The sequence below is a fragment of the Candoia aspera genome, chromosome 2 (genome assembly GCF_035149785.1).
Source record: "Candoia aspera isolate rCanAsp1 chromosome 2, rCanAsp1.hap2, whole genome shotgun sequence".
In the NCBI taxonomy this organism is placed as follows: Eukaryota; Metazoa; Chordata; class Lepidosauria; order Squamata; family Boidae; genus Candoia; species Candoia aspera.
Window position 1 is genome coordinate 30,200,861 of NC_086154.1, and position 13,319 is coordinate 30,214,179.

Sequence of the window (13,319 nt, forward strand, 5' to 3'; positions counted from 1 at the left end):
TAACCTTTATTACAAAGATATCCTCAAGGTCAACCCATGCCGTCTGTTCAATTGTTCAGTTTAACTCTCACCTTCTCCAGCTGCTTCAGAGAATCTCAGTTCACCCCTGACCCAAAATCCAACTGCTTGCCCTATAATTCTAAAGGCTAATCAACAGTTATTACTTCTCTGGAGCTAGGCAAGAAAGACGTAGAGCACTGAAAAGAAAGCAAGATGGCTAGCATAGTGCTTGCCTGCCCACCCCCACCCCCCAGCTCTCTAAGGCACTGGATGACTTTAGAGGGCCTTCATGAAATTAGCTGTCAGATCGCCATCCAGTCTTAATGGTCACCAACTCTTATTATACTGACTTCTGTCCCCTAATGCAGCTTGTCAACTTTTGCTTAAGAGAGGAGCCTAGCTTTTAAGCGAGCTTTCCATCTCTTTCAGCACATAAACTGTGGATAAGGGATGAGGGCAAGCTTTTGGTCACTGTAAATGGCTTATTTTGTAGTTCAGATCACGAACTTCTTCTTGCACAATTTAGGATCAGACTAAAGAGATTAGGGAAGACCCACAGATCAGCTAGATATGAGCTCACTAATATTCCTAAGGAATATGCAGTGGAGGTGAAGAATAGATTTAAGGGACTGGACTTAGTAGATAGGGTCCCGGAAGAACTCTGGACAGAAGTTGGCAGCATTGTTCAGGAGGCGGCAACAAAATACATCCCAAAGAAAGAGAAAACCAAGAAGGCAAAATGGCTGTCTGCTGAGACACTAGAAGTAGCCCAAGAAAGAAGGAAAGCAAAAGGCAACAGTGATAGGGGGAGATATGCCCAATTAAATGCAAAATTCCAGAGGTTAGCCAGAAGAGATAAGGAATTATTTTTAAACAAGCAATGCGCAGAAGTGGAAGAAGACAATAGAATAGGAAGGACAAGAGACCTCTTCCAGAAAATTAGAAACATTGGAGGTAAATTCCAGGCAAAAATGGGTATGATCAAAAACAAAGATGGCAAGGACCTAACAGAAGAAGAAGAGATCAAGAAAAGGTGGCAAGAATATACGGAAGACCTGTATAGGAAGGATAACAATATCGGGGATAGCTTTGACAGTGTGGTCGGTGAGCTAGAGCCAGACATCCTGAAGAGTGAGGTTGAGTGGGCCTTAAGAAGCATTGCTAATAACAAGGCAACAGGAGACGACGGCATCCCAGCTGAACTGTTCAAAATCTTGCAAGATGATGCTGTCAAGGTAATGCATGCTATATGCCAGCAAATTTGGAAAACACAAGAATGGCCATCAGACTGGAAAAAATCAACTTATATCCCCATACCAAAAAAGGGAAACACTAAAGAATGTTCAAACTATCGAACAGTGGCACTCATTTCACATGCCAGTAAGGTAATGCTCAAGATCCTGCAAGGTAGACTTCAGCAGTTCATGGAGCGAGAATTGCCAGATGTACAAGCTGGGTTTAGAAAAGGCAGAGGAACTAGGGACCAAATTGCCAATATCCGCTGGATAATGGAAAAAGCCAGGGAGTTTCAGAAAAACATCTATTTCTGTTTTATTGACTATTCTAAAGCCTTTGACTGTGTGGACCATAACAAATTGTGGCAAGTCCTTAGTGGTATGGGGATACCAAGTCATCTTGTATGCCTCCTGAAGAATCTGTATAACGACCAAGTAGCAACAGTAAGAACAGACCACGGAACAACAGACTGGTTTAAGATTGGGAAAGGAGTACGGCAGGGCTGTATACTCTCACCCTACCTATTCAACTTGTATGCAGAACACATCATGCGACAAGCTGGCCTTGAGGAATCCAAGGCTGGAGTTAAAATCTCTGGAAGAAACATTAACAATCTCAGATATGCAGATGATACCACTTTGATGGCTGAAAGTGAAGAGGAACTGAGGAGCCTTATGATGAAGGTGAAAGAAGAAAGTGCAAAAGCTGGTTTGCAGCTAAACCTCAAAAAAACCAAGATTATGGCAACCAGCTTGATTGATAACTGGCAAATAGAGGGAGAAAATGTAGAAGCAGTGAAAAACTTTGTATTCCTAGGCGCAAAGATTACTGCAGATGCTGACTGCAGTCAGGAAATCAGAAGACGCTTAATCCTTGGAAGAAGAGCAATGACAAATCTCGATAAAATAGTTAAGAGCAGAGACATCACACTGACAACAAAGGCCCGCATAGTTAAAGCAATGGTGTTCCCTGTAGTAACATATGGCTGCGAGAGCTGGACCATAAGGAAGGCTGAGCGAAGGAAGATCGATGCTTTTGAACTGTGGTGTTGGAGGAAAATTCTGAGAGTGCCTTGGACTGCAAGAAGATCCAACCAGTCCATCCTCCAGGAAATCAAGCCAGACTGCTCACTTGAGGGAATGATATTAAAGGCAAAACTGAAATACTTCGGCCACATAATGAGAAGACAGGACACCCTGGAGAAGATGCTGATGCTAGGGAGAGTGGAAGGCAAAAGGAAGAGGGGCCGACCAAGGGCAAGATGGATGGATGATATTCTAGAGGTGACGGACTCGTCCCTGGGGGAGCTGGGGGTGTTGACGACCGACAGGAAGCTCTGGCGTGGGCTGGTCCATGAAGTCACGAAAAGTCGGAAGCGACTAAACGAATAAACAACAAAGGATGATACAACCAGTTCAAAAGGAATGCTGTCTTTAAAAAGAAATATGACTGGCTTTTATGACTCTTCAAGATTGTAAACATTCCCACATGGAATGGCAGATTAATAAAACATTTTGCGTATGAACAGGTAGGTACATATGTAAAGAAGCAAGTATGTTAGCACTATGGTGAGAATTATAATATATCTTAAATCCTTTTTCCGTACATAAAACTTCAGCAAGTCAACCTTTTTGACATCTTTTTCTTTTATCTACGTTACCAGTAACTCTGTTCACCAGCAGTCTTACAGCAGAATATGAACGTGCGGTAAAAATAGCCTAAGGACCAATTAGCAAGTGGAAAAGGAGTATTTCTTTTCCTGTAACAACTGGGGAAGTGAAACTGGGTTCTAGATGAGTCTGAAAAAGAAAACAATTGATGTTGATAACACAATGCATGGTGTGAAGAGAAAGAGAAGTTTCTTTCTCTCTCTTTAATGACAGGTGAAGTCATCCAATAACTAACTGACAAACATTAGGGGGAAATGCTTCTTCCAAGAAAATGTATTTCACTGGGTGGCAATTTAAAAGAAGATTAGATAAATCACGGCTATTAATCCTTATAGCTATATGAAGTATACTGTTTATGAAATTCCAGTTTCATAAACAGTATACCACTGAATATAAGTTGCTAGGAGACAAGAGTAGGACAAGGCAATCCTTTTCCCTCATACTCTCCCCTGGTGTTGCCATTTTAAGGGCATCCGGTTGGCCCATAAGAGCAGGGCCGTAACTGGGGGAGGGGCAAGCAGGGCATGTGCCCCGGGTGCCGTGCTGGCGGGTCGCCAAAATGAGTGCTGGGGGCGGTTCCAAAATGGGTGTGGAATCCATGTTTGCCCTGGGTCACATAGACCCTGGTTGCGGCCCTGAATAAGAGAAATCAGATGCTGGACTATATTGATTTGATCCACCAAATGTAATGATTGCCTATTCTATTGTACATCAGACTCATAAGCAGGGTTTCAAAGATATCTGATTTATTGAAGAATAGTATGCAGGATCACAAAGAAAGCTGAGAATGATGAAAGAGCGGCAAATTCAAACTAAAAACCCTCGGTGCAAACAAAATCCCTCCCCGCTTAGAATCTCAAGTCCCCAATCCCAGGTGCTCCTAACGGTTTCTGATGGTCTGCGGGAAAAGGCCTTGAACAGAGAACATAACCCAAACACATGCCATTGTCCTGATTTCACATACAGAGCTTGGTACAAGGTTTCACAGCAGCTCCCTCCCAAACAGAAACGCGCATCAGCGCCATGGCATGTGAAACGTTACGATGTATGAACTACATTGAAACAGTGAACATGATACCAAATTATGATAAAATGACATATTTTACACAGTGACAAAGCTGTCCCAATGGAAGAGCAATTCTCCCTCATATACTACAGGAGACCATAATAAAAGCCAAGAGATTCTACTAAGTTCCTCTGCCTAGTCTAGCTTCACTGAGGCTTCACACCAGCATCAAAGAAGCAACAAGCTCTTTTTTTCCCACAACAGTACAGCTTGTTAACTGTTGTTTCACTCAATTGCTTGATTCTACATTTATAAAACCCTGGAACTGTTAGCTACCATGAATGTTTCTATACCCATACAAGCTATTACTTGCTTATTCAGTGAGATACTTAGTGCATTGCCCATAAAGTCTGATGAATTGAAAATCTACGTATAAAAATGCATTATCATCTTCAGCATAGCACAATTGTGTAGTTCTTCTAACCTTATCTTGGAAGGAATATTACCAAACATTAGATGTGGGTGTGGGAAATGCAGCAGAAGATTACAAAATTTTTACCAAAACCAGCAATCTTAAAAAGGAAAATTCAGGGGAAGGAGATTGTACCACAATTTAAGTTTACCGTGTAAACTTTTTTTTCTATTAAATCAGAGGTTTTTTTTTAAAATCCTGATATAAAATTTGGTTTTTAAACAGAGTTGCACAAGATCGCACTTATTTTTGAAAATAAAGATGGTATCCTTTTTCTTTAATAACAAAACTGCACATGTTTACAGTAATGTGAGGGTGTCTGTAGAGGCTACTTCTTCACAGCACTTCCTGGAATTACTGTGTGATCACATGATGCTGTATGGGCCACATAGTCAGCCCAGGAAATGCTACAAAAAAGACATAGCTTCTGTGAAGAGCCTGTACTGCTTTTAGTATGTAGGACATTTTTGCAATGAACAGCTGTAAAAGCTATGAATTCTGGCCACCTCATATATTTTAAAAATAAGTTGAATGTTTTCCGAAGGAAGAATGAATACTAGCTGGACTTTATTCCTGCTGTTCTTTCACCCTTAATATACTACATATAAAAGGAATCTGTTCCCAGAAGGATCCATGGTAATATTATATTGCATTGTTAGCTCACATTCATAAATTGTCAGTCTACTAAAGTTGGTAGGTGGAAGAGGACAAAAGTAACCTACATTATTAAAACTTCTTACATCATGTCAGTTTGCTTACATTAACAGAATGAAGCTAATCATTCAAAATTATAGGCCAGTGTTTCTCAACCTCAGCAACTTTAAGAGGTGTAGACTTCAACTCCCAGAATTCCTCAGCCAGCATGCTGGCTGGGTAATTCTGGGAATTGAAGTCCACACTTCATAAATATTGCTGAGGTTGAGAAACATTGTTATAGACTAATGTGATGGGCAATTCTGAGAGATAACATACAATTCTTAAACAAATCCATTTATTAACTATAAATCGGTCTATCCAATAAGAAAATCGTTTTCGTATCAATTTTTTGTAATTTAGTGAAATCAGTAAAACATACAACATTGCTTCTACTAACTTTGCCATATAGACTTTCCTTTCTTGATAGTAATTTAGTTCACAGGATTTTTCCTACTTAATATTCTCTCGAGCCATCATTAAAAACAATTGTGTATATAACAACGTTCATAAGAACCGTGTCAAGAAAAAAAAAAAAAGGAAGGTGCGTTAACATGGTTGCAAAATCCACACGCTCACTGAAAACAGTTAGCAGCTGATAGGGGTGATAGCATAACTGCACTGTCAATATTTTGCTCCAAAGTCAGCATCCATCTTTCCACAAGACTGCAGCACTCATTTAGGCAAGCACCTAGCTGATGTGTTACAAGAAGAAGAAAGTGACATTTTCAGTGGAGGTAGAGAAGCAAGCCTTATTGTAATAAATCCAGTTCAAGTTCCAAGCAGTTGGCAATGTTATCTATGGAAACATTCCAGTGGAAGAGTACAGAAAGCAGCAGATTAATTTTTTTGCCTGAGAACCTTGTGAATTTTTAGAAAGCTGAAGCCATGGAACACCAAAAAGTGTTGACTCACTTAAACTTTTCTTCTTTCAAATTAAAATAACACATAATGTTTCTTTATTTAAAAAAAATAAAACACAATGCTTTTATTATTTCCATGACTCTTTTATTGCCACAAAGAAAACAAGAATTTGGTCACATGTTTATTTACTTGAGCAACTCCCTTTTCCTTCTGATAAATAATCAAGCTTGCTCTCCAGGAAAAACAAAATCAGTGAGCTGGGAAATCTGATGGTCATCAAACAGACTGATATACTAGGAAAGGCAACAGACCACTGTTCCCACAGTGAGCTTTGCAGGCCTACACCTACACTAACATCTGAGTAAATAATTTTAGTCACTCTTTCCATCTTCTACATGCAATTAATCTTTCAGTTAAATAAACTGTCCTCAAGCAATTGCAGACATCGTTATTTTTCCCAACTGCATATTTCTGAAAATTAGCCACCCCTCCTACATACTTCACAAATGCACACAGATATTCTTAAATGTGTGTTGCACCTGCAGTTATTCAGAATATAAAACTGAATTTGTTCTAAAACATTTCCTTCTTAAAACATTTAATATACAGTATAGCAGATTCCATAAAAGCTTTTTAAGGATACTGTTTTAGATTATGTATTTTCCATTTCCTCTTTCACTCTATGGCTATGACATGACTACTTCAAACAACTAAATAAAAAGGTATATATCAGTGGTAGAGGACTTTCCTAGAGGAATATCATAAAATGCCAACACAAATGCAGTATGTGTTAAGGGATACAAACAAGTTCTACTGAAATGTAGCAGCTATTGTAAACATTAGCTACTGGTATTAAATCAATACTCAAAATCTGAAGAAAAGTCTTTGATGTGAAAGTTAACTATTTACAAGTAAGTTTTTCTTCCCTGTTCCTTCCCTTCTGCTTGTTGTAGTACCAAGTAAACAGTTATATGAAAGAGACTGCACCCAATCAGTAGCCAACATTTTATTGGCATTTGTTTTCTACAAATATTAACAAGACTGATTCAGAGGTGGAAATAGCCACAAGGCAAAGACATTTCCAGAGCAGAAAACCTCTTTCAACTTCCATTCTTCTTTTTTACCTTTTTTTGCTGCTGTTCTTTCTAAACTTGAGACAATGACAGGACAATGGTCCCTGGCTCGCTCTCACTCACTCAAACAATAAATGAATTGTGTGCCTCCTTATGTAAGTGATAACATGGAATTTCTTGAAATAAATACTTGAAAAGCAAGATGGCACCCCCCAAAATGAGGAAAAAGTTAGCAGAAACCAGCTTACAATTCATCTTGTTTTCATTCCCAACAAGGCAGTAAACATCTTGTTTGCTCTAAAGCCCCAGCAATTAAAATTTCCTACAATTGCAAGCAAGATAGCAAGTTAAAAGTTCCCTGCAGCAATACATTGTGCCCTCTTTCCCCCTGGATATTTCAAAAGCCAGTATAAAGAGTTTAACAGAGCAAGCTCTTACTGGTAATCTCTAGTTTGCCGTCTTCTTGCCGAAGATGTGTTCTGGCTGTTTGTCTGAAGCAGGGGGTTGAAGAATGGTAAAAAGATGTTTGAATAAACAGGAAGTGCTGTGCAGCTGAAGCACACACTGAAGGGAAAACATATTGGAGCACTGCCCTTTGTAGGCAACAACGGGAGGCTTGCCTCCACAGTAGCAACGTCTGCTTTTATGAAACGACAAAGAAACCACAAGAATTCAAGCAATTTCCCCCCCATCTCCAAATCAACTGGAGCTTGCAGGTAATTTCAAAGTTGTGCTTAACATGCCAAAAAATTATATTAATTCTACCCTATTAAAGCAGATGGCTGCATGTTAAAATCATACATAACTAGATGAAACAACGGCAAATGCATCTTAGCTAAGAAGCTAGGCAAATCCTTTATTTGTACATGGTTTTGGAAAGCTTGTTTTTCACACTCTTCATGGTACCCACGCACTTATGTCAATAAATGTCTGTTAAGGTTGGCCAGACTTCACAGCAATTATTCAGATTCCTTCATAGCATTTTTCCCCTTTCAAATAAATTAGACTTTGCACCTAAGTTCTAAGGAGTGTGCATTCAATATATTTCCCCAGATTCATTCTTTTTCTTACATTTTTCTCTCCATCACCAAAACAAAATACCTATTTAAGTCCAGATGACTAAGTAAACTGTCTTCTGTTCACCACCTCTCCTGCTCCCCCTCCCTCAGCTTCAATTATTAAAGTCCTGTCTTTTGACATCTAGGAGAAATGACAGAGATATCGTCAAGCAAGTAAACTGGAACTGACAGTTGAAGGCGGCTTGTAAAAGGATGAACAGTGGAACAACCAGCAACAGTAGTTTACCATTAAAAAAAAAGATTTCCCTAGAAAATGTATTGCTATTGCAAAATGTGCTACAGTCACTGATATTTGTTATTTAGCATGTACTCCTGGACTGTCTGTCATTCTAGGTGCTAATGCTAGCTAAAATAACTCATTGGGAGCTGTCAGTTTACACAGGACCCAATCTTTTCTTCATACAAGGATTTTTTTTTTTAACACGAATTCATCTTCTTTTGATCTCACATTCAAAGCAACAGCAGCTTGATAGACATGCAAGTCTGAAAGCAAATCCAGACGCTGAAGATAAACTGGCAGAGTATGACAGGCAGGAGCATCTAAAGCTTATAAAAATGAAGAGAACAGCATGTCGTCTGAGTATTACAATAGCAGAAATCAAGAGACACATTAGGTGGAACTGATCAGCCACAAAAACCATTCAAAAGGCAGATCACAGAAACAGAAAGTCTAGGCAGCTGGGGAAGTGGGGGGGGGGAGAGTGGGAAATATCTGCTTTAAAGAGGCATCACCTCTTCTTTAAGCACTACAGTTTTCTGCTCCTGGTATGCAAAGTGGAGGAAATTGGGGGTTTCTTTAAAAATCCTTTACTAACTCAGCAGTCCTCACCACTTAATCTTTTAATTAGGCTTCTCAATTAGGCAGGCTAAACAAAAATATTTTAAACTGAACAGTATGTCTGATGCTTCACTTTTTGGTTGTAGATATTATGAAAGAGTTATCTGTAGAAATTCAGGATGCTATCCAAGATACAGCAAAGCATGCTTATGCGCCTGTAGAGTCCAATGAGACGGAAAGCCCAGATAAATGCTTCTGGATTGCACCCTTAAACGGCAACCAATTCATACTGAGGTACTGCTAGTATTCATTAATTGACAAATCTCTTGGAAACACCACCCATTTTTATTTCCAGGCCTTTAAGAGCTCCACTTCTTCAAAATTGGTTATGAATTTGATTAGATGCTGGGTTCTCTCTCCACTGTTAAAAGACCAATGTTTGTTAGAGGATATTACTTAAATTGGCCTATATCTCTGAGACAGTTAAATACCAGAAGAGAAAACGCTTATGTGGGAATGATCACTAAAACTTTGTTGGGGAAAATCCATACATTTTTTTTAATTCTTACCTCATTCCCATAAGCCTCTTACTTTAATTGAAGTTGCTGAAAATAATGAAAAAGCATTTCTCCAACAATTTTGTACTTAGAAATGTTTGTTAACAAACACAGAATGAGCAGGCAGTGTTAGCTAAAGGGCAGCAGAATTCTACATTATAATTTAGCCTGTGGTTATTCCTGATTAAGAATACCCTCTGGGACAGCAAAGAAAGATCTTCTTTTGCAGCAGGAATAGCTTTTAAAATTAGCCCTGCATAATAAAGCAAGAGGATAACCATAAAGCTATGCTAAAGCAGTGATGAGGATTGCAATCAGTTGGCATTTTAGGGATATAAGAAGAGCTGTCTGGGCTCCAAAGGAGACTGACTATGCCAGTGCTTCCCAGCCTTGGCAACTTTAAGATGCTGGCTGGGGAATTCTGGGAGTTGAAGTCCACACATCTTAAAGTTGCCAAGGCTGAGAATCCCTGCACTATGCCAACCCAAGTAGAGACAAAGTGACTACATTTGAAAGAACAGGCCTGTTCTGGTCTCTGAGACTTGTGTGCATGGGCCACTTTTAACAGCAGCAGTGGCTCAGGTTGCTCTCCCAGGGATGAAGCAGTCCTGTCATCCCTGCATCAGCACTATGGCTTCCAGATCTGGGCTGTGGGCAGCTGGATGACCACCAGATGGCAATAAAGAATCAAAGTTTTCTGCTTATCATTGCTGCCATCCAGTGGTCACCTGGTTTAGTATCCACTGAGGCTAACCAGCAGCCTGCTTTAGTTGGTCGCTCCATCAACACCCACAATGCCACCCTAGACAAATGCCTTGGTTCCTCTATTGATGCCTTGTTGCGTGCCACCCCTGCAGCGTATCACAACCAAGTTTGCTTGTTTTTTAAAGATTAACAGCCTGGCTAGGCCCTCTGCAGCTACAGGCTCCAAGGTAGCCACCACTGGTATGGTGACAGCATTTATGCCATAGTTGTATTTTCTGGGGAACACAACCAGCCCCAAACTCCCATCTTCTGGAGTAGTACTCTTCCTCTACTCTAAATATGAAATATGGGGGGGGGGGAAATCTGGATTCTATCACTATGATAAGAAAGTCACCTTCTGTCATGCATTGTGGCTATCTAATGAGCTAAAGGCTGATTATTTATCTTTAAACTGTACTAGTTTAATCTTTTAAGGTCACTGCTAATCTGCTTCAATCTTATTTTAAAAAATACTTTCAAAACTTGCCACTAGAACTCATTAAACACAGGTCTGCCTGTCATTGGAACTGAAACCTTTGCCTGAGAAAGCAATCTGTACAATGAGCTTAAACCCTTCTATAAATTAGAAGCAACTACAGCCTTGGTACCATTTGTGAGTCCTACTCTGGCATTATGCTAAAAAAATACAGAATTATCCCACAGCCATTTTCTGACAGAGGCTGGTTCTTGGCAATCAGCATCGTGTTCACCCAATTGTGTTAGTGCACAGTGATCGTAGTGACGGGTGGTGACCAGCCTGCATTCCCAGTAAGCCTTTTCTTTTCCTTTTTATCCGCAGAGATCTTGTGGACTTGAATGTCACCGTGGACCTTGAAAGTGAAATAGCTCCAAGCTAATAGCTCTAATTGCTTGAAGATGTGCAGGCAGGTGAAATCTGATCCCTCTGGCCACTGAAGAGACCCAAGAACAACAGAGAAATCTTTACATAGTAAGTCTGAGTTTAATAGATAGTAAAGCTGAGTTTCATACAGCTAGCAAAAATACAGAGGATAGGTGACTCCTTAAAAGAGCTCATATATAAAAAGTAACAAAATACAATTCCCATTAGTTTCAAAGGACAACAGCCTAAATATCAAAATTGCTTGTGTTCACAGAAGTAAGCCAAATTGTTATGCACCTGATCTGAGATTTCACCTGTGCAAAACACTAAAGGCACCTTATGTGTCAGGGCTCTATGAGATAAAAACGGTAGTTCCTTGATCTTTTAAAAAGAACATGCTTCAGTGCTAGTCTTCCAAAAACGTAAAACCTACGGCATCCAGTAAAAATATAAAGTCACCTTAGAGTGAAGCTTGACTATTACTGACTTCACAGACATGCCTGTATAATCTCCTGACAATAACATGGAAGCATTTTGCATTGCCTTCTTCTGGGATATTTTTTCTTCTGTTTTTGACTTCTCCGTCTAGTCTTGAGCCCAAATGATCTCCCATACAAATACTACATAGGTTTTACCTTAGTTTTTTTCAGATCAACCAAGATTGGTTGGTGCTCCATGCAGAACACTTGATAACATGCCAATGAAAGGATACACGTGATTATTCCCCACTCCATCTCAGCCCCAATATGAGAATATAGTCATGCAGAGTAAACATCAACATGCAAAATAAACAGCAACTCTGGATATTTCCAATTTCATGTCAATCTCAATAGAAAAAAATATTAGTGACTGACCCAGAATACAGGACTGAAAAATAACCACACTGTCCAAACAACCTGAGCTAAACAGCAGTGAAAAAGAAAGTTGACTTTTGAACAGAAACAGCAACTATCTGGCCTCCCATCAGAATATACCATATAGCCCAACTGAATGTGAATAATTTTGCAGCCACACTGAATATTTAAGATTTGTGCAATTCCAGTTTCAACGTATCTAGAAGTTATAGCTTCCTAAATTCCAGGGAAGTGGAAATTACTCAGCAGTGAAATAAAAGTACTTTCCATATGCTAAAGCTGGGATTCCCCCCTCCCCACCAGCAATAGGAGCATTCCCTGAGTGGACCCATTGGGCAAGGCTTGGTTCTGGAGGCAAGGCTGGACGGAACTGGATACTCCCGGCTAGACTGGTTACTGGGAGCAAGACCACACTGGGCTGGAGACTTCAAACAAGGCTGAGAACTAGAAACAGGACTGGACTGGAGATCCCGGGCTAGGCTGGAAGCTTGGCGCATGACTGGGCTGGACTGGAGACTCGGAGCTAGACTGGAAGCTTGGAACACAACTGGACTGGACTGGAGACGCTTGACTAGGCTGGGAGCTTGAAACACGACTGGACTGGTTTTGAAGGAGGATACATTATAATATTTCAAAACCTGTATGCCATAGATTACAGAGGATATTCTTTGTTGACAGAACTTAACTGCTGCTAGGACATGCTTACAAGTGGCAAAATACAAAATAGATCTTGTTAGAGTTTGAACTTCAGCAAAGGATCGTTACCTTGTCGTGGTGCTGGAGCTTGAGCACCTCAATGATGCCATGAGCTAAACCGTGAAGGGCCACCCAAGACAGGAAGGTCATGACAGAGAGGTCAGACTAAATGCGATCACTGGGGAAGGTAATGGCAACCCACCCCAGTATTCTTGCTGTGAAAACTAAATGGATCAGTACAACCAGAGATATGTCGGTATACCATCGGAAGATGAGACCCCCAGGTCGGAAGATGGTCAAAATGCTACTGGGGAGGAACAGAGGATGAGTTCAACTAGCCCCAGACGTGATGACGCAGCTAGCTCAAAGCCGAAAGGACAGCTAGCAGCCGACAGTGCTGGTGGTGAACGGCAAATCCGATGTTCTAAGGATCAACACACCATTGGAACCTGGAATGTAAGATCTATGAGCCAGGGCAAATTGGATGTGGTTATTGGTGAGATGTCAAGATTAAAGATAGACATTTTGGGCGTCAGTGAACTGAAATGGACTGGAATGGGCCACTTCACATCAAATGACCACCAGATCTACTACTGTGGACAAGAGGACCACAGAAGAAATGGAGTAGCCTTCATAATTAATAGTCAAGTGGCTAAAGCAGTGCTTGGATACAATCCAGAAAACGATAGAATGATCTCAATTCGAATTCAGGGCAAGCCATCTAACATCACAGTGATCCAAATATACGCCCCAACC

General features: G+C 40.3%; 1 protein-coding gene across 7 annotated transcripts in view; it reads right to left on the reverse strand.

The window, feature by feature from the left end:
• Positions 1–13,319, reverse strand: part of FOXP1 (forkhead box P1) — a 557,404-nt gene that overhangs the window by 171,299 nt on the left and 372,786 nt on the right. Inside the window, exon 1 of one of the 7 annotated variants that reach the window (XM_063291589.1) lies at positions 7,453–7,526. The exons of the other annotated variants lie outside the window; for them this stretch is intronic. The gene's annotated coding sequence lies outside the window, so the exon portion shown is untranslated. Of the gene's footprint in view, positions 1–7,452; positions 7,527–13,319 lie in introns of those variants that run through there. 7 annotated transcript variants of the gene reach the window in all.